The sequence below is a fragment of the Notolepis coatsorum genome (genome assembly GCF_963971535.1).
Source record: "Notolepis coatsorum genome assembly, chromosome: 2".
NCBI classification, from domain to species: domain Eukaryota; kingdom Metazoa; phylum Chordata; class Actinopteri; order Aulopiformes; family Paralepididae; genus Notolepis; species Notolepis coatsorum.
The window spans coordinates 233,602,503-233,622,358 of record NC_140166.1 but is presented as its reverse complement, the minus strand read 5'-3'; positions in this window follow the sequence as shown (position 1 = coordinate 233,622,358).

Here is a 19,856-nt window from a genome sequence, read left to right as displayed (position 1 = left end):
TTCATCTTAAGAACATTAACCTTGCCCCATAGTGACAAGAAAAGGGGAGCCCATCTCTCCACATCCGCTGAGATTTTGCCTAGTAGTGGGTCAAAGTTGACACTAACAATGTCGTTTACTTGCTTGGGGAAAAGAATCCCTAGATACCGAATACCCTTTTCAGGCCACTGAAAGGAGCCATCTTTAAATAGTGATTTGGGGCAGTAGGACGTTAGGGGAAGAGCCTCCGACTTCGACCAATTAACCTTATACCCTGAAAATCTTGAGAACGTATCTATTGTCTTGAGTAGTGCGGGTACAGCATTGCCTGGGTCTGTAACAAAAAGCAAAATGTCATCTGCATAAAGCATAAGTTTTTGGGCCGTGCCCCCCACTGTAACTCCAGGGAAACTTGGGTCCTTACGTATAGCTGCTGCCAGGGGCTCAAGCGCTAAACAGAAGAGCAAAGGAGAAAGGGGTGAACCTTGGCGTGTCCCGCGGCCTAGTTTGAAATATGAGGAGATTATCCCATTTGTTTGCACCGCTGCCTCCGGTTGGTTATACAACAACTTCACCCATTTTATAAAGGTCTGACCGAAACCAAACGCCTCCAGGGTTGAAAATAAGTACTCCCATTCTACGCTGTCAAACGCCTTTTCCGCGTCCAGTGAGATGGCGGCCGTTGGTTCATTATCGCTACTGACTGCCCACATTACATTGATAAGGCGTCTGACGTTATCAGACGAATTTCTTTTGCGAATAAACCCAACTTGGTCAGGATGCACCAGGGAGGATATTACTCCATCCAAACGGTTTGCCAATATTTTGGAAAGCACTTTTACATCCTGGGAAATCAGGGAAATTGGACGATAATTCTTGCACTCGGAGGGTTCCTTATCTTTTTTCAATATTAAAGATATCAAGGCCTGTGATAGGGTGGGGGGTAAATAGCCTCTTTCCAAAGCTGCAATATACATACTCTGCAGTAGAGGTGTCAACTCTGTTGAGAAGCATTTAAAGAACTCAGCTGTAAGACCATCAGGCCCCGGCGCTTTACCGGACGGCAATTTCCTAATAACCTCTGCTATTTCATCTTCTGTTATTGGGGCGTCTAAATACTCACGTTGAGCCGCGTCTAATGTAGGGAGATCCAGCCCGCTAAAAAATAAAGGAATTTCCTGCTGTGTCGCCTTGGAAGAGGAAGTGTAAAGACCCATGTAGTATTCTTTGAAAGTATTGTTAATATCGCTAGCCTTAGTCACGACGGCTCCCCCCTGTACCTGAATAGCCGAAATAGTGGATGATGACTCCTTGTGTTTAATATACCTGGCCAGCAACTTCCCGGCTTTGTCCCCCGATTCAAAGTAATTCTGCCTGGCCCTAAACAATCCAAACTCGACCTTCTGTGAAAGGATACAGTTATACTCATATTTTAATTGAGTTACAAGCCTTAAGTTATTTGGTGATATTTTTTGTTTGAGCTGACCCTCCGCAACCAGCATCATTTTTTCTAAATCGCCCATTTTTTTGGCGTTCTGCTTTTTCTTATATGATGCATATTGAATTACGTGACCCCTCACAAAGGCCTTCAGAGCTTCCCAAGCAACCCCTGCTGATGGCGCGGAAGGAACATTTGTCTCTATATACATATCAATCTGATTTTTCAGCATGGCTTTAAAGTCTGTATCCTGCAATAGAGATGAGTTAAATCTCCATCTAGAGGACCTCTTTGCACGGTCAATGGGGAGCAGCTCAAGGGTCACCCTTGCATGATCTGACACTATAATGTTGCCAATTGAACAGGCCAATGTAGATGGGAGCAGATCTTTAGAGATAAAAAAATAATCAAGCCTTGAGAATACACCGTGAACCGAAAAAAAAAAGTATAGTCCCTCCCCTTAGGATTTAGAGTACGCCAAGCATCTACCAGCCCCAGGGCAGAACACATTCCTCCCACTGTGGAGGTTGATCTGGGGGGTCTAGCAGTGGTTGGTGTACTTCTATCCAGAACAGCATCCATAGTAATATTCAAGTCCCCTGCCCATATGATTGGATAGTCACCCATGTCATTTAATTTACATTCCAGGTCAGTAAAAAACATTGGGACATCCCCATTAGGAGCATATGTATTGGCTAGGATAAATACTTTCCCCTGAATCTCAGCCAAAATAATGACAATCCTCCCTTCTTCATCTTTGAGTTCTCTCAGACATTTAAATTGCAGCTGTTTGTTCACTAGTATAATGACTCCCCTACTTTGACTGGTACCGGCACTGCAGAACACGTGACCCACCCATCCCTTACATAAGCGCTTTGATTCATCCAATGACAAATGACATTCCTGCAAAAACATTATATCATACCTGGAGGATTTCAATTTATAAAGTACCTTGTTCCTCTTGATTACATTACCCAGACCATTTACATTCCATGTGGCGAGGCACAGTTTATTATTATTCTGAGCAGACATGGGCGTGTAGAATAGTAATAATGACCGATGATATACTGACAACTAAGTGAAGTATTTTTAACCATGTCGACAAACGCAGGGCTCTTGACAAAAAACAATAAAAAAAAACATGACACGCTGTAAACAAAACATAGCGTGATGAAAAAAACACAAAAAAAAAACTAAAACAAAAACACAGACAGATACGATTCTGGTCCATGATCCGTCGGTAGAGTGGTTCGCTCTGAGCGCCGCCCACCCGCGGCATTGTTTTGGCAAAAGTTTGCGCACGTTTGTCATAAAGTGACATCATTCATTCTCAATGAATTAGCGAGAGTCCAGCTCGTTTAACGCTAAAGGAACGCTAACGGGATATTGAAGGACAGCCGGTAGGCTAGTAAAAGGAAATGAGAAGAAATCAAAATAAAAAATAAAAATATCGACCCCGCTCATCCATAAAGAGCGAATATAGAACAAGTCATACCGCAAATGTCATACGTGGGGGATAAGTAGCAAGTAACCAAGTCACTGCATTGTTCAATAGTCTTGTAGGCTAGTCCCCAGTTGGCTCACAGTCAATATACTACACCTTACCGGCTAGGATGATTCCCTTTCATACCGCTGCACTCAGCTGGACCTTGAACAGGTTAGCAGCCCTCAGATAAACTAGCGAGCTAGCCAGCCAGCTTGCTCAGCGAGCTTCGGATGAAATCCATGGCTTTCTTCGGGTTGTCAAAGCGTCTGGATCCCTCGCCGGTGTCAATTCTGAGTGTGGCGGGGCGCTGCAGTGCAAATTTAACCTGCCGTTCATGTAGGGCTTTCTTGCAGTCTTTGAAGGCATCCCTCTTAGCCTGTGTGCCCCTGGAATAGTCAGGGAAAATCATGACTCGTTTTCCATTCCATCTCAGCTCTCCCTTCTCCTGCGAGGCGCTTAGGATCTTGTCTCTATCTCCCGAGCGAAAGAATCTTGCGATCAACGTGCGGCTTCTGCTTCGGTCCTCCGGGGCGGAGCGGGGAGTCAGTCTGTGAGCACGCTCGATGTACCACCCCTTAGCGGGGGTAGTGATGCCCAGCAGCCCCGGTATGAGATTCTCGAGGAAGGTATTTGCGTCCCCTGTCTCGCTGCCCTCCGGTATCCCGACGAAGCGTAGGTTATTGCGTCTGCTTCTGTCCTCCATGTCGTCCATTTTATCACGAATAGCCTCCATCTCAGCTCTGGTAGCGGGTGGTTCAGACTGTAGCTGTTTGTCTGCGTCCTCCAGAAAGCCCAGTCTCCCCTCCACGTCACTGATCCTTGACACGAGTGATGTCAGTTTCCCTTCCATCGACATGGTGGCTTTGCGAATTTCACCCAAGCTTTGCATCTCTTTAGATATTTTCTTCAGGATTATAAAAATATTCGCTATGTCCTCCCCCGTCGAATTTGCACTTTCTTCTGTAGTAGGAGATTCATCATCGCCATCTTGGTCCACGTTGGGACCCCCCGAGCGTAAACCTTCCTTTTTAGTGGTACTCTGAGGTGGGTTTTTCTGTTTGCTCGCCATTTTCAGACTCCCAAGATGATCGCTCCTCTATGATGACTTTGTTGTGTCTATTTGCCGACTAAGGATACTGTTTTAGGATATAAATCAAGATGCCGCTGCGAGCAGCTCTCTCTCAAGCGGCCATCTCAGAGCGGAGGGGTCTTGAGGGTGTGTAGTTAGAAGATGCAGAGTGTAGGGGTCTTGAGGGTGTGTAGTTAGAAGATGCAGAGCGTAGGGGTCTTGAGGGTGTGTAGTTAGAAGATGCAGAGCGTAGGGGTCTTGAGGGTGTGTAGTTAGAAGATGCAGAGCGGAGGGGTCTTGAGGGTGTGTAGTTAGAAGATGCAGAGCGTAGGGGTCTTGAGGGTGTGTAGTTAGAAGATGCAGAGCGTAGGGGTCTTGAGGGTGTGTAGTTAGAAGATGCAGAGGGTAGGGGTCTTGAGGGTGTGTAGTTAGAAGATGTAGAGGGTAGGGGTCTTGAGGGTGTGTAGTTAGAAGATGCAGTGTAGGGGTCTTGAGGGTGTGTAGTTAGAAGATGCAGAGCGTAGGGGTCTTGAGGGTGTGTAGTTAGAAGATGCAGAGGGTAGGGGTCTTGAGGGTGTGTAGTTAGAAGATGCAGTGTAGGGGTCTTGAGGGTGTGTAGTTAGAAGATGCAGAGCGTAGGGGTCTTGAGGGTGTGTAGTTAGAAGATGCAGAGCGTAGGGGTCTTGAGGGTGTGTAGTTAGAAGATGCAGAGGGTAGGGGTCTTGAGGGTGTGTACTTAGAAGATGCAGAGCGTAGGGGTCTTGAGGGTGTGTAGTTAGAGACCATTGACCGGAGGTAGGCGGTCGAGGACCTTGAAGCGGATTTGTGCGGCGATGGGGAGCCAGTGCAGGTCCCTAGGAAGTGGGGTGACATGGGCCGACTCTGGTAGGTTGGAGATCAGACGAATGAGTCTGGATGAGTTGAAGAGGCTTGGTGGCAGTGGTCAGTAGACCAGCATATTATTATATGGTCTAAGACAGTGAATGAATCATGTTATTCCACAACATTTTTATTTATTTAACCTTTATTTGATCAGGTAGTCACTTGAGATCAATGATCACTTTTTCGAGCAAGACCTGGCCAAAATGGCAGCGAAACAAAAACAAACACAGACAGAGGAATAAAAGGCAAAGTGGGGCAAGGGGATACATTTGAGCTGCAGCAAACCAGATTGAATGGGATTGGAGGGTAAAAAAGGTAGAAAGAGGAGGGAAGGTGAGGCTTTGCAGGATGTTGCTGGGGAGAGAAGGTCAAGTTAATAAATATAAAATATAACACCACATTATGCAGTGAAGCATCGACATTCTCCCATCTCATTCTTTAAAATGCCCTTAATTTGAACTTTAAAATCAGATATGGTAGTGAGGGCCTGCAGTTTCAAAGTTTTTTGAAGTCCATTCCAGGCAGAGGGAGCAGAGAACATGAAGGCCCTTTTCCAAAACTCTGTGCGGGTTCTGGGTATGGGTTTGATGTGATGGTGAGGTATGAATCTCCTAATCAACACGTCCTCTTGCCAGCAGCCAATCCCTGGTGTGGAAATAGTCTGGGGACACCTCTCGTGGCCACAGCAGCCTATAGGTAAGAAGGGGGCGGGACCCAAATGTATTAATGTATACACACGTTAATGTCCCCATGGGCCGGACACGTCTTCTTTAAACAAGTCAAGAAGAAACATCACAATAATTCAAGAACAAAACAAAAACACCATAAAGTCCAATATTTATTTTATAAATGCAACACTCCCAGATATACCCCACGCGAAGGTAAGGAAAAACTCACCAAAACCTAGCAATAGGAAAAAAGCACCACAGGTAATGTGGAGGAGAGAAACTTTACAAGGGCCGTTCAACGCGGGATCTCCCTTCTTAGATGTCGGTGATAGTAGTGTTGCAGTAAAACAAGTGAAACAGTTGGTAAACATGTACTCATAAGTGTAATGAAACACAGATGAGTGCATGCGATAGCAACTGAACATTTTGAAAGATAAAAAATAGAGCTGATGGCGGATCTATTTGAGGCATGGGGGGGGGGGGGGGGGGGGGGCGGCGCAGAGAGGGTCGCGTCCTCCCGGTCATCATCACGGGACGTCCAACACTCCGGTCACCTACACAGCACCCAGGGGATCTGAAGAGCTGCGTCTGCCTACACGCTGTCTGTTTGCTGCAGGGCTGGAAGGACTATGTTAATTCTCACTGCTCTGCGCACTATCTCTCCTGTCCAGCTCACGCCCCCAGGAGAGAGAGAGAGAGAGAGAGAGAGAGAGAGAGAGAGAGAGAGAGAGAGAGAGAGAGAGAGAGAGAGAGAGAGAGAGAGAGAGAGAGAGAGAGAGAGAGAGAGAGAGAGAGACACAGAGGCGCCAAAACAGTTACCTGGCCAAACCCTCAGTCACCATAATTTATATTTGTATAGAACGTTAGGTTATGACTATAACCAAGTTCTGTTAGTTAGGGGCGATGCTTGGCATCGCCTTCTGCACTATCTCGCGTACGTGCACGCGTACTGAATAAACCACAAATGTACCTCTAATACCAGTATTAGTCTGACCACACCCCTCATCAGCTTACCTTCATAAGCAGGTGTGTGGTCACCTGCTCTCCTCCTTCCCAAGCTTTCACCACAAGGTGAGGTCAAGGGCTGCAGCGGCCGTCCGATGCCAAGCATCGCCCCTAACTAACAGAACTTGGTTATAGTCATAACCTAACGTTCTGTATCGTTAGTGGCTTAGCTTGGCATCGCCTTCTGCACAAGGGAGGCCAAGCGGAGCCACTTGGCTGACAAATACACCCCGCTGACAGCCCCCCAAAACCATCAGAACAGGGAGGGCCGAGCCCCCCCGACCCCCCCTAATGGAGGGTATCCCCCCTATTAGAGGCTTCACGGGAAGGCGACGGACCCGACCGTGCGAAGAGCTCTCAAGCAACTTAACGCACAGGGTGAGCAGACCGTGGCTTGACCCCACGACTACACACACGCACAACCCGCATGCCACCCGGGAACGAACGGAGGAACAACCTCGTTACTGCCCCCAGAATCACGGGGTCAAGGGCAAACCCAACCCCGTGGCAAGGCCGTAGCAGCGGAGCGCGAAGGAAGACCCAGACCCACCAAAAGGACTGGACCCCCGGAATGGGGGCCCGGAGAAGTCCATGATGCCAGCATCAAGACCCCACCAGGGGGGCACCTAGTGACCCCGCCCCTCACATCGCCAGCGTATTCGGACAAAGGCCCCTCAGCCGAGCGGGCCCTGTCCCCCTCAACAGCACACCGCCTGGAACACAAGCCCTGCAACAGGCAGACAGCATGGTCATAACACACAAGAGTTAACCAACGGAACAGGCAGTGCACCGGGGAAGACCAGGCAACAGGTCGTCAACCCAAGCCTGGAACAACTGCGGACGAGGCAGGCGCCAGAAAGGACAGCCGAAACAGCCGCCCCGGCGGAAGGGGCGTATGCTGGCGTTGTCGCATAACCAAGCTTTCAACAGCACGTCAGGAGCGGGATCCGTAGACCACACGGCCCCTGACAGCTGCCCACAGAAAAGCCCATACGATCGGCAGACGTCATGAACGTGCAGGGGCACCCTCAACCGGAGAACCGGGAGTTGACACTGCAGCAACACACCAGAGAACCAACCACCCAGGCATTACCCCATGCAATGGTTGGTCCCATAACCCCTCAGGAAAACCCCGAAACGCACCGGCGGTACCACCGCAGCCCGCGTTCCGGTTCCCAACAGGGCCATCCCGGGCCTACAGGTCAACGGGCATCACCCCGGACCGGGCCCGGCGATACGGGGAGCACAGGATCCCAAAGGAGGTTAACCCCACCCAACAGGCTCCTCAGCGCCAAAACGCAAGAGAAGAGCGTAATATGGAAGACCAGCCCCCAGCACCCCGCACTCGGTACCAACAAGGGGTCCCATAACGCACAACCCTGTGACACCCGGATCGACCTAGCATTTTTCCCCCCGAAAAAACCCTAAGTCCCTCAGGGTACCAGAACAGCAGATCTGCATCCCCAGCGGACAACGGGTGCACTGATCTGGACCAGCGCGACCAGAACCAGTCCCGTGCCCTAACCACGCCGACCTGCCAACCCCAGGAGAAGGGGCAGATATGCGCGTCTGATCCCAACATTAAAAAGAAGGCGCCACCCAGACGTGTCGGTATGAACCGCGTCCGGCGGCCCACCCTTAGGGCGTGAGACCCTTCCCATATGCCCAGACCCATTCCGTCATCATCCCCTGACATGAACGGGAACCCATCGACAACACACAGGATGTCGGAAGAGGAAAAACCCCCATCCCAATTGCTCCATAAAAACGCTGTTTCACCAAAGCAAACGAGGCGCGCCAGTCAGCAACGGCCAAAGCACATCCTGAGCCAGCACTATGTGTGCGTTTGGACATACCCACATCAACAATAGGCCGCTTAGACCACCATATTGAATCCCCAAGACGCCCAGGGAAACGACAAGAGGGGCGAGATGCAATCAACTCCATGAATGAACATTCAACTCTTTATAAAATAAAGAAAAGGCATCACATGTATGACCTAACTGCACAGCTGGGAGTAAAAAACCCTGTTTTTCACATGATTTTAATCCAGTCACTCTTCTTAATCAGAGTGTAAGACCAGATTCCCCAGAAACACCTTCCCACATGAGACCACGGTCAAGAAAAAGATATGTAAACTGTGAGACACGTGACCAACAGACTCAAGTTTGACACAAAAACGAGCGCAGCAGGTTAAGGCCTGCGCTCTAACCTCGACATCTTTACGACACCAGCTCATGGAAGGCGTCGCCATAGCAACAACGCTATAACGGGCGGGGAAAACCCACCGGATCCTGTCATAACAGGAGTCGGTAGAATACCCCTCCCCCCCCCCCCCCCCTCCCCCGCCAAGCACTGGCTTGGCCCTGACTGGCTCAGCAGGAGGGTCAACAACCTCTAAACCAATCAAGTGGGTAAAGGAGGGGTTTATCCGACACCCCCTCCCGAAAAACACACCTTCTATCCCTACACACAGAAAACAACCGTAGCCATTTTGAAAACCTCCGGTAGAACAAAACACATATAGCATAAGCTAATACAATGTTAGCTACCCACAAAGTGTAAAAGGGATTACAACAAAAAACACAAGTCGCCTGTGCGTGAATCCCATACCCGCAGCCTAAGCTATAGGAAGACGTTGAACGAGAGTAATGGCTAGGCCATGAAAAGTGTGTACGAGCATTACTGCAACTAACAACACAGCGTTGTGAACACATACTTAGTTAAAGCAATGGAATATCACCAGTTCCAATTGCATGTGGAGCATCAAGCTAATAGAACCTATTACCGAGTGTAAGTTGCAGACCTTGCTTAAAAACTCGTAACACAACACAACTCATTCCCCCAACGTAACAGGGTAGATTCATAAAACACAACCCCACCACATGATTTGTATTGAAGAAACACACAGTTTGTTCGGCCAACCACAGTCCCCCTTATATCAGGGAACTTTTTTATTAAATAAATAATATGTGATCAAGGCACAAAATCATAGGGGGGCCGGGGAGGGTGTAGAGGAGGGGACACAGAGGGGGAAAAGTCACTCAACGGCGCCTGCCACCTCGCGCCGCTCGAGTCTGGCCACCCCGGGGAGCCCCGGAGGGACGGTAGGTTACAGTCTGCTGGACACGACGTTCCCTACCGTCTCCTCCGGTCTGGGATGGGCCGGCGGTGGCTGAAGCGTCGTCTCGTCTCCTAGCCCTCTTGGCAGGGCCAGCAGCGGCGGCGGGGGCAGTGGTAGCGGCGACGGAGACAGCTCGACGTCGCGGAAGCCTTCTGCCCCCACCGGCAAGGACGGGAGGCGGAAAATGGGGTTGGAGGATGGATCTCTCCTCTGCCATCTCTCTGCATGTTGAGGTCATCAATAGCAGGGCCTTCCCGAACAGGCCAGCGTCGGAGAGGTCGGCCGTCAGAAGAGGGGCTCTCTTCTTCTCTGGCACACGAGCCTGCTCCAGCCAAAGGTGACGCTGGCCCAGGGTGGCCAGGGCGCGCACTTTACCCATGGCTATGGCTAGCACCTGGGAGAGGTGCAGCACAGCTCCCGCAGCCTGGGTGATCTGATCGCACCTCACCTCGTTCAGATCCGCGCCGCCCGTCATTATCCCCGATACAAATCTAGCCAGGTGGGCGATGTTAGAGGCCGCAGCCAGCGACTGTGTACCGGCGATAAATGACTGGTCACCCCAATAAGCCAATCGCCTAGCCGACCTCCCCTGGAGGACCGGCTTGCATAGGGGCTCCCACACCATATCCGGACAGAGGAGCGCGGCCATCGGATTGTCAAGCCGAGGTACGCCCTCCCCCATACCTTTGACCAACCCCGACACCCGCGTAACTGGTACGTAGGCGGGAGTCAGTCCCATGATGTTGGAGACCGCCTGGCCCCGACGAACATAGGCCCCCATCGATGGGAAAAATGGGTAGACAACGTCCACCCCTCTCACCGGGGGACGCTGCCAGGGATGGCCTATGAGGTCATCAGGGACAGGAGCAGGCAATGGCTGCGGCAGCGGCACACCGTTTGCAGCGGCGGCTACCGCCATGAGCTCGGGAAACAAGGCCTGCAGTTCCCCCTGCGGACCCTCCTCCACCGACCCCGCATCCCTCGCATACAGCAGGCTGCGACTGGTCAAGGAGCCACAATCCGATGCGGCTGACAGTAGGGCATCCTGTTGATGAGGCCAAGGTGGTTCCCCGACATCCTCGAACAAGGCGCCCCGTGGAGCCATTTCCCCCCACCCCGGGGTCTCCGGAGGAGGGATACTCTCCTCCACGGGACCATCATACAAGAACCCGTCCGCCTCCTCCATGAAGTCTTCAGTTTCCATCAGAAATCCAGAGTCGGACGCGGCCTCGCTGGTCTCCAGCAATTCCCCAAACCCAGGCCGTTCGCGTCTGCACGCCACCATGTGACGACGTGAGCGAGCAGACGCAAAAAGTTTTCGTCGCAAATCCCCTGGCTCTAAGACAATCCCCCGTTCATCAACGGGCGATTCCCCAGAAACAGAGGAACCAGAGTCGAGATCAGGCCATCGCCGGAGCGACGGCTCCGAACCCTCGGCTCGTCGGTGAGGAAAACTATCCACCGGCAGTCTCCCGGGCTGGGTCGGCAACCACGAGAGTGGCAACAGCCCAGCACCGGAACGCACGACGGAGGCGGGAATGGAGAATCGGTGGTGAAGAGTAGGTCTAGCGGGTCTACTCTCCGCGGAATACATTATGACCCAAACCTTTTTCTTATATAAACAAGTGAGAGAAGAAAAAGATTAGGCACAATGTAAACCTAGTCACAACTCTTTTCAACTTATCAACGACACGTCAAGTGGGGTACTACCGAGGCACTTCCTTGTGGTGAAAGCGAGAAGGAGGAGAGCAGGTGACCACACACCTGCTTATGAAGGTAAGCTGATGAGGGGTGTGGTCAGACTAATACTGGTATTAGAGGTACATTTGTGGTTTATTCAGTACGCGTGCACGTACGCGAGATAGTGCAGAAGGCGATGCCAAGCTAAGCCACTAACGATACAGAACTACATAATTGATGGGCTGTGGGCTAGGTGTGTTATGTATATCAGGGCAGACTGTGGGCTAGGTGTGTTATGTATATCAGGGCAGACTGTGGGCTAGGTGTGTTATGTATATCAGGGCAGACTGTGGGCTAGGTGTGTTATGTATATCAGGGCAGACTGTGCTCGCCATTTATATTGTATTTACAGTATTATCCTGCTAAGTGTGATGATATATTTGAATGTATTGTTTGCCTGTGTCCAGTACTGTGAACACAAATCCCCCCCCCTGGGACATTAAACAAACGTACAGATTACTTAAATAGTTAACGTTACATCTTAGGATATAGTTGAGCCATGTTCTGGTAGATGGTCTGTTTAAGAACGGAGAACACTACTGTAGAATAAATCTCATTTGGGTATAAAAAATGAAACAGATAAAAGACATGAAATCAGTCTCCCATTCATGTTAATTCTCTCCGCTCGACGCACTATCTCTCCTGTCCAGCTCACGCCCCCGGGAGAGAGAGAGAGAGAGACAGAGACAGAGACAGAGACAGAGACAGAGACAGAGAGAGAGAGAGAGAGAGAGAATAGAGGCACCGAAACAGCCACACCTGGCCAAAACTTTTGGAACATATACACACAGAGAAGGAAACACACCGAATAGCCAGGCTTATAAATTAGGGGTGTAACGATTCTACCCTCACAACGATTCGATTAGATTACGATTATTCAGGCAACGATTCAATGCATCATGAAATCTCGTCATTTGACCACGATTCGATTCGATAATTTTTCGATGGATTTTCTATCAGTCAATTCCCCAAAAAATGTTGAATACATAAATGTGGCTGCAGGGGGAACTGATTCACTCAGCATGAATGGACTATAGGTCAATAAAAACAATACACACACAATTATTAACAATTTCGATTATAATCTATTCTAACACATTCAAATTGAAGCATAGATTCTACCACATTTTGATTAATCGATGCACCGTCACACCCCTATTATAAATAGATGCGGGCGCAGACAGGAGAGAGAGAATACAACATGCGGCTTTCGTCAAAACTGACAGGTGAACAAAGGGAAACTAAGAATATATTGTTTATTTAATTTTTTTGGCATTTTACTGCTTTATTTCGGACAGGCCCGACAGAGAGGAATGTTGGGAGAGGACTTGGGGGGCGAAGTCGAACCCCCAGGACGTCCGCGTTGCACCGCAGCACAGCTATACGTGGGGTGTGCCACCCTGGCGCCCCCGAATCTATTATTTCTTAACCCTTTCACTGCCACACGACAGAAGGTTAGCCATCCGCGGAGCTAATGACGCTAATGATGGAGCGTCGCCGTCGGTTGTGTGATAGTAAAGGGCTAACCTTCTGTATTGTCACAGTGAAAGGGTTAACCGGCTGTCATGTGGCAGTGAAAGGGTTAACCACCCCCCCCCCCTTCCCCTCTTATAGGTATCCCGAGTCTGTTACAATAGAGGTTGCTATAGAGACAACTAGTATAGCACGTTATTGAAATTGTTGCGTTTATGGTCTGCTTTGTTCTTTTGTATCTATAAACCTATTGATTCAGCTGCGTCCCATTATCACGAGGTTGGGGTGGAGGGGAAGGGGGAGGGGGTCAGATCTGGGTGAAGGAGGGGATGGGTTTTGTGCTGTGTGTGTGTGTGTGTGTGTGTGTGTGTGTGTGTGTGTGTGTGTGTGTGTGTGTGTGTGTGTGTGTGTGTGTGTGTGTGTGTGTGTGTGTCTGTGTGTCTGTGTGTCTGTGTGTGAGGGCTGAGCCCAAACGTTCAAATGTTCGAACCTGCGTTCGTTACGTTGGCATTCAAATTCTAAATCAACATTAATTTTTTTTATAAAAAAAAATATATATATATATTTATTTTAAATATTTTTTTCTATTCATTCTGTTTAAACCAATGGGGTTTTTCTTCACAGGTGCAGATAAAGATTAGGCTACACTAATATTGTAGCATTAAAATAAACTGATGAGTTATATTCATTAGAAAGTTGATTTAGTTGGGCTGGGGCTTCTCCCTGGGCTGGGTCTGGGGCTGGAAAGTTGATTTAATAATAAAAAAAATACTAATTTAACCAGATTAATTACTTTATTCAAATTGAGGATGTGTGTGTGTGTGCGTGTGTGTGTGTATATGTACCTATGTAACTGTACATTGGAGGGGGTTGCGTTAGGACATTTACAGGGGCCAGTTTCGAATTGCAGTCTCCCGTAGGTGCTCTTTGAGAGTGTTTTTTGAGAGTGGTTAGGTGGCAAATGCCAGTGATTATTTGTAGATCTGCATGCCGACACCACCCTCCGCCCAAACCATTGTATCAGGGAGAACGCAATAATACAGTAATAAATGTTCAAAACCTAGCGGAGGTTTTCTCTTTGGGTTGGAAGACCAGGTCCATTGTTTTAGTGCCCTCTCTCATGGGCAAAAGGAGAACATCTCAAGGTTGGCAAAACCGAAGTCTCAATAGAATAGTTAAAAACACACGCTCTCTTTCAAACACACTCTCTCGTGGGAAATATTGAGTCAGATGTTGAGTAAAAAAAAAAGGGTCAGCGTTGCTATAGCAACCTACAGCTTGATATTTTTGGAAGGAACTGTTAAGGGGGGCTATGGCTCCCCCGTGGTCCGCGCCCTGCGGCTGGTGGTCCCTGTGAAGAACAGCCCCGTTATCATCAAGACATGCATGGAATAAATCATGTTTATCTTGAAGAATATAAATGAAACAAGGTGGAGGCATACAGTGAAGGTACACAGTGAACAGTTTAACATGTGTATGTAATATACACTTTAAAACACTACTCCTCACCTTCAAAGCCCTCCACAGCCTGGCCCCCCCCTACCTGACTGACCTCCTTCTCCCCTACCGCCCCACCCGTTCCCTCCGGTCCTCCTCCACTGCCTCCCTCACTGTCCCGACATCCAAGCTTAAAAACTTCGGAGATCGGGCCTTCTCTCGTACTGCACCCCGACTCTGGAACTCCCTCCCCCAGTCCATCAGAGACTCCCCTACACTCTCCACCTTCAAAGCTCGCCTCAAAACCCACCTGTTCTCCCTTGCCTTCAACCCCCCCCACCCATAAACCCCCCCCTCCCCTCCAACCTGATTGATGTCTGTCTCCAGTCTTTTTTGTGCTTTCATGCTGTCTCCCCTGTTCCCCCCATGGTCTCATGTTCCTTTTGTTTTTGTTGTGTGTGTGTGTGTGTGTGTGTGTGTGTGTGTGTGTGTGTGTGTGTGTGTGTGCTCATGTTAAAGTGGCTGCTAGTGTGTGAGCGTGTACAGTGTGTGTGTTGTGTGTGTGCTCATGTGTGCTTGTGTGTGGAGTGTTCAGTGTTCAAGGCTCTGATGGCCTGGGGGAAGAAGCTGAGCCGAAGTCTCTCTGTCCTAGTTACTGGTGTTCGCAGGCGTCTGCCTGACCGCAGCAGCTTGAACAGGCTGTTATTGGGGTGGTGGGGGTCTTTCATTATTCTGCAGGCTCTGGATTTGCACCTCTTGTTGTATAAGACCTGCAGGGGTGGTAGTGCAATACCCGTGGTACGCTCGGCTGAGCGCACCACTCTCTGTAGGGCCTTCTTGTCCTGTGCCGTGCTGTTTCCATACCAGGCAGTGATGTTTCCAGTCAAGATGCTCTCTACAGCTCCTGAGTAGAAGGACTGGAGTATCTTCCCCGATACTCTGAACTTCCTTAACTGTCTCAGGTGGTAGAGGCGCTGCTTCGCCTTCTTTACGACTGAGTCTATGTGTGTTGACCATGTCAGGTCCTCTGAGATGTGGACCCCCAGGTACTTGAAGCTGCTCACCCTGTCCACGGTAGCCCCGTTTATCCTCAGTGGTGTGTGTGTCCCCTGCTGTCTCCTCCTAAAATCCACGATCAGCTCCTTGGTTTTACCAATGTTCAGGAGCAGGCTGTTGTCCTGGCACCAGCGTTCCAGTACCTCAACCTCCTCCCGGTAGGCCTTCTCGTCGTTGTCCGAGATCAGCCCCACCACCACTGTGTCGTCCGCAAACTTCACTATGGAGTTGGAGCTGAACTTGGCCACACAGTCATGTGTGTAGAGTGAGTACAGCAGGGGGCTCAGAACACAGCCCTGGGGGGACCCGATGCTCAGGGTGATGGTGTTGGAGGTCTAACCCCCCACCCTGACCGCCTGGGGCCTACATACACAGACGGCGATCGCATGACTCAGGCAAGTAAAACAACTGCCTAGTGTATGACATGTATGTATGTATGTAAGAGGAAAACATGCCTAAGTCACGACATATTTAGTTTAAAAGTCACCTTATTTTGTTACGCAATGGTTATTGTGTTTTTGTACTTTTGCAAACTTGTTGATACACCTTGTGGAACTTATTTTCAAAATATAAATTAGAAACTAATTTGCTGGAGAATTTGTTTTTTCTTCTTTTCCAAAAATCTTGAAAAATGTATTATGCAATTATGGTATGAGGCTAACGTTGTGTTACACTGTGACTAGGTGTAGGTGGGCAATTCATGTCTAGAGTGCGTTGCGTTCTTTAGAGGTCACTCTGGACAGATCGTCTCTTCAATAGGCCTTCCCCCCCCCAGGAAGATAGATACTGTACACTACACACACAGGCAGGACATGTGATGTGGAGGAAATCAACCAGGATGAAGATTGCGCGTGCATTTGCAACACAAAATCATACGCGAAGACTCGTTTCACACGTTTGAACGCCAAAGAAGACCATGCACTGTTGACACATAATTGAATATAATTGAATAATGAAATAGTTATGATTGTCATCTTGATATCTGTTGACGTTGTCGGGGTGGATCAGTCTCAGTCATGCTGAATTTAAAAGTATGATTTGTATTTCATAGGATCAGTTGTTAAATTTGGTTATAGTACCTCTGACTGAGCTAGGCTGTGATAGGCTGTGGCATTTTTTTGTGAGGTGTTTGCATAGTTGGTTTAATGTAAATGTAAATGTTAATGATCGATTTATGTGTGTGTAAAGCCCCACATATGTGATATGTGGGGAATATTTTCAGGCTTGAGAATATTCAGTTGACGTTGTGCTTACTTCATATTTACCTTATTTAATTGGGGACATTGATCTAAGTTAAAAATTATTATTAAATATGATTAGGTACAATCGTTTTTTATATAGAATATTGAGTGTGAATTATGACATTATTGTACGTTTGTTCGGGCCTCTCCTTTAGTCCAGTGGCGTCTGTGTCAAGGTCAGGGCACGTGTGCATTCGTGTTATCTCTGGGCCGACGTGTAGCTCGGTGGGAGAGACACGTCAGCAAAAACACATTGGACCTCGGTTTGGTGGGAAAATGCACAGATGCCGTGTTTGGGATTTGGCCACCCGCCATACGCCTATTGACAGAGCAGCGTGTAATACTGAGGGCATTAGCTCTCTACTCTCTTTCTGTCTATACTCTGTCTTACTCTGTCTTCTAGGAGAGCAGATGGAGGCTGATAACAGTGGAACAGCCTGCCCGGCAGCATCAAACAGGTGCCCGGGTTTAACTGGCTTCAAAAAGTCTGTACGATCATGGCTATCGGCATAGGAAAGAGAGGGAAGCATATTTATTTATTATTCTTTTCATCTTCCAATGTATATATGCCTATTGTATCTGAATGTTTTATGATGTTGTGTTATGTTGATGTATGTCCTGTTTTTTAATACCAGGGACCACGATGGAAATAAGTGCTTGCATTTTATCATGTTTTTATCCCTTGGACGATGTCTCTAATCCACAATGAAATCCACAAATCAATCAATCAACAATCAACAAAACGCTAAAGACACTGATATCTATAGTATCAATCAATAGTGTCCCTATTTTAGAACGCAAAAAAGAAAAGGACTAAATAAATAAAGTCCAGTATTTGACATTTGATTGCGAATTCTTTGCAGTCAATGGGTCTCATTCTCCAACGGAGAAAAGGCTTTCTCTTAGGGCCATTTGAGACCTTTTCGGGCAAGACATGAATATAGACAATATATTATAATATAATATTAATTATATATGTTTTATTGGGACGGTTGGTGAATCCCAAAATCTGCCCCGAAAAGGTCTCAAATGGCCCTACGAGAAAGCCCTCTTTGTCGTAAGTCCTTGGTGAATGAGACCCCATGAATGCTTCAAGTCTGTGACCTTTAAATGGTCATTTGTGAAAGTATTCCGACTAACCGAGCCGAGACAGACGCTCCTGCGTGCCTTTATATTAAAAATGTAAATGTTTATATTCTGTGTGTCCAGCGGACATCAGAACACTCACACTCCAGTGTGAGACGTAGTTGATTTCTGAGTGTCCTGTTGTTCAGTCCCAGAGGGTTCAAACACAATATAAACCATCAACCTCCTGTCACTGTAAGTTATTAAAGTACAGACAGGTGACATTTGATTTCACTGACTTTTCCCGTCTGATTTGACCATGCAAGTCGATGGAGTAATCGCCATGATCGGACAGAAAGAAGTCAGTGACAATAACAGACAAAAGTCAATGACAATGCAGTGTAGATAACATGGAGGTAATGGAGGTAATATTGCCCATCTACGTCGTCTATTAACCACGCTCTTAGAGACATGGGTGCTGGGTTGAACCATTAGGGACCTTTTTAACTCCCACATAGAACCCTGTGACCTATAATTACTACCAAAGAACCCCATCCTTAGAAACATTTATTCACAAGTGAAAATAACACACACTGTACCCATGATTTGTGTGTGTGTGCGTGTGCGTGTGTGTGTGCGTGTGTGTGTGTGTGTGTGTGTGTGTGTGTGTGTGTGTGCGTGCGTGCGTGCGCGCGCGCGCGTGTGTGTGTGTGTGTGTGTGTGTTGTGGCAGTAATGTCATGACCACATCAATATTGAGTCACTATATGCAGCACTGAACGGCACAGGGAGTCCTTCATTCCGACAGCCATCAGACTTTACGATGCATCACTGAGCACAGAGTGACAGTCACCATCTTCCTGTACTTTTACTTTTGAAACAACACAGTTCAATATTACACTTACTGTAGACTTCAGTATATTCTTACTGTATATATTTACTGTATATTTTATTCTATTCTTATTCTTATGTAACAAGTGTCAAATGAACATTGTTTTATTATTATTTTGAAGGATTGAAATGTCACCATGTTTACAAATGTTTATTATGATTTATTTATACTGATGCTTTTATATGAGCCGTCACTTTGAGAAAGTTCACGGTCAAGAGCTTTGCCTTCCGGTTCATTAACTAGCTGCTAGAGGTTTGCTTCTCCGGTTTGGATTCAGTCTGCGCCAGGCGCTCAAACCAGAGGTATGTTGTCCGTTTGGCGTGCAGCACCTTGTGTATTATTATGTTGTATATATTCAGAATAAGAATTGAATGGTTATTATTATTATTAATGTTAACTCAGTATTGTAGTTATGAATGGTTTGATTAGTTTGGATGCACAATTGGATATTTTGTTTGGTCACAGATAGTCAATGCAGTGTTTCTTGTCGACAGAAAGAGAATTGTACAGTGACGCCGTTTCTTCTTGCGGTATTCCTACCAACCATTTTGATACAGGTATGTGTGTTTCTAAGATGTACATTTATTGTTTTATATTGGTTGTAACTTGTCATTCACGTTAGCATTTTAAGTTACCATGTGGAGATGTAGCTAACCATGCGGTCGATGTAGTGACGTCACCGGTTCTACGTTCAGTCTGCGCCAGGCGCTCAAACCAGAGAAAGAGAATTGTACAGTGACGCCGTTTCTTCTTGCGGTATTCCTACCAACCATTTTGATACAGGTTGCATCATTGAGGTGAACCAGAATTAAATGGCCGTCCATGCCAACGACAATCAAGTCTCCTCGTCTCCTCGGGTTCATCCTGTCTCGCCCAAGGGGCCACCCAGAACACAACGCAGATTGGATAACGGGTGCCAGCTAAAAGCAACACATACAGACCACCCGTTACACTTAGGCAATTTGTTTTGTTATTCTCATTCGTGACTTGTTCTGTCTAAATGTTTAATGTGAGCGATTTGTAGTGTCAAATTTCCCTCGGGATAATAAAAGTATTTCTATTCTATTCTATTCTTTGAATAACTGTCAGATCAGGAAAGGGATTCACATTCTAATCAAATCATAGTACTCAGAAAGCTTCCAATGACATCACACTGGAAGGAGCTGAACTACAGTGAAGCTACCGTCATATCGGGGGAAAATGTAGTTTGGCTAACTGAAGCTACTTAGAAAAAGTACTGTCGTGCAAACTACTTTATTAAAAAAAAAAGCTGCATATGAAATGTTATACCAAATTATAACA